Genomic DNA, 2,729 nt, shown 5'->3' with positions numbered 1-2,729 from the left:
CTCACTAAAACTTATTCCATTTAGTAACTGTTATGCCTTCAACAACAATTGCTTTTGAAGTAGTTTCAAAGTAAAATTGAAACTACATTGACTAGACCTACCCTACAACAACATATAATTATTACTGCCACCATTTTTTTTATATGATGTTAGATGTATATGTCAAATGCAGTAGTAAATTCTTATGGCCTTGCCTTGAGAAACTTAAACATGATGGTGAAAAGTGAAAAGGGATTGGACCCGGTATTCTGAGGGACTTTACAAAAATAGATGTCGTTGTCTCCCATACTTCCCACTGCTTGTTTAACAAGTGTACAGGGTGTGGTCGTTTTAATGTCTGCAACATCCATGTTGGGTCAGCTGGGTGTAACTAGTCTACTCTGTTGATGGTATCCCTCCGCTCGGCTCACCCCACACTGTCTAAATCTCTTTCATGCAAAAATGTGGCAGTTGTACTATCATCACACTAATATCATCTCGAGATTTTCTGGTTACTGCTACTTTTACAAGCTTTTTGCAAGCAACCATAGGACCTTCTGCTAATGGTAAAAAATTAGGTTGCTTCTCGACGCAGAAAGGCCTGGTCCATTCTTTCAAATGCGAATCCCCTATTGCCCTAGATACAGCCAGAGATCCCTGAACTCGCCAAACTCCATGGCGGAGCTCCACAATTCCACCCAAATTTTCTATCCGTTGTCGCTCGTCCTCCCTTCGAGCTTGATGATCACATGTAAGGGCTTCAGCAGCGCCCTCTCTGCTCATAACTGCTCGACAATCCCCAGCATTGGAAACCACTAAGTTACCACCTTTAATCAGAGCGGTCATACAAGCAGTACCGCTGCCAACCTCCTGCTTCAAAAACTCAGCATCTGTTGTTAAGTATCCAGCTTTAACGGCCTGCTCAAGAAAGTCCTCGGTTTCATCTTCAATGCTGAGCATAGCGTCCACAATATTCTGCCCAAGATTTTCGCCAGTGAAAGCTGCAGCTTTCTGACCACCATGACCATCGAACACACCAAAAAAGGCCTGTCTGGAATCACCGAGAACATTGACAATGGCTTCGTGGGTATCTTCCACGAATTCTCGCCGACCTTTTTTGCGCGAAACTGCATAATGAGTACCCTCCTCATTCACCTCCTTCGGCTGCTCCACTGCCGGGCACGGCGCGTTTAGGCCCGACAGCTGCAGCGGAATATCCAGCCTCTGCGGTCGTTTCCTTTTGAGAGCAGGCAAAGGGAACTTGCGGACATTCGAACCATTATCCTCCGAGACATTGACACAAGAAGGGTAAGGCCTCTTGGCCGGGCTATCCCCGCTCTCGATCCACAGCATATTTTCGTCTCTGATGGTTAAAACAGGCCTCAGCGGAGACCCCACACAATTTGCGTGGATGCCGCTGCTCCTGGGCGTCTGGAAACCATGATTCCTTGGGGAAGATGCCCATATCTCAATACCAGAATTGTGTATAGAGGGAGAATTCACTGCTATAATGCAAGCCATGTTAACAATCTGTGGATCTGCTGGCGACGATGGTTAACTTTGTTGATACCTTCGGAAACCTTTGTATTCTTGTTGCCCTATCACAGGATCTCTGCAACGGTGATAAATAAATGAACTCTTCTCTCGTTTCAATTCAGTTGAATATCTCTCTCAGAACCTGTTAAACATAGACGATTCCAGCATTCTTATAGTGTTCAATCGTTTCATATGAGACGAGATTTTGGAAAAAGTCCAGTTTTCAATTATCCAGCATGTGCCCAGTCAATTATCCACTTGCTACAAACATCTATGTTCCTCATGATTGAGGAATTCTATATCATTCAATGAGTCTATGTTCCTCATGATTGAAAAATTCTATATCATTTAATGACCTGACGATAATGGCAGCGACCTCCGCCGTCCATCCATGACATGACAAGGCAGACATGTTCCACTTGGCATATCGCTTCTTCATTCTGGAGTCCAGAATTGTTACTTATACAAGAGTCAAGGGGGTGGGCCGTGGGGGATGGTAATGGATGCCAGGGTCAGGCGGGTACGTCCACCAATACACTATTGATTCACGAACTTGGTATTGTCCAATACAGTGGCTATGTCCAAGTATACTTGCGAAATGCGCTCAAAGTCTAGAAATGCTATAATATGACATCAATCAATGAACTTATTAAGTCTCACATGCTTTATTATATTACTATCGTTCGTGAATTTAGTCTCGGTAAGCCGTATTCGCTAGGAGAGTGTTTCCAGAATTTTCTGGAAGTTGCAGAAATATATATATATATATTTTTTTTTCCAAAATGGTTTAAAATTTAAAATTTATTAATAATAAGATTTAAAATTTAGTAATGGTATTGATATTAAGATTTTTTAATAATATTATGTTTTATCAGTAAAGTTTAATAATAGAGTTGATTTAAGTTAATGATGGTCATTGATGATGTGTTATAATATAAAATTAGTAAAATAACAATATGTTAATTTGAAAAGATAATTAGAGATGTAATCCCATATATATATATATATATATATATATATATATTCAAATTTATTATGAATTGGCTTTTCAAGTATATAATTTTTATTTATAGGAATTATGTCAAATTTGAGATTTCTAAACTGGGATATATTATTCTTCATACAAAATATAATGCACATGTTTCCATTTCTCTAGCGATTGAGTATTTAAATGATGGAATCTTGCTATAAAAGCTTGTGGAGTTGTAGAAAAC

At 39.8% G+C, this 2,729-nt stretch overlaps 1 pseudogene; it reads right to left on the bottom strand.

Annotated features, from left to right (window-relative positions):
• Positions 1-420: 420 nt before the first annotated feature.
• On the bottom strand, positions 421-1,500 carry LOC149211735 (putative protein phosphatase 2C 25 pseudogene; annotated as a pseudogene).
• Between the last annotated feature and the right edge of the window lie 1,229 nt (positions 1,501-2,729).

Source organism: Pinus tabuliformis, chromosome 1_1 (assembly GCF_031772625.1).
Source record: "Pinus tabuliformis cultivar Carrire ecotype Pingquan chromosome 1_1, CPIR1, whole genome shotgun sequence".
Taxonomy (NCBI): Eukaryota; Viridiplantae; Streptophyta; class Pinopsida; order Pinales; family Pinaceae; genus Pinus; species Pinus tabuliformis.
Note: the sequence above shows the minus strand (reverse complement) of the source record. Positions and strands in the feature narration are given on the sequence as shown.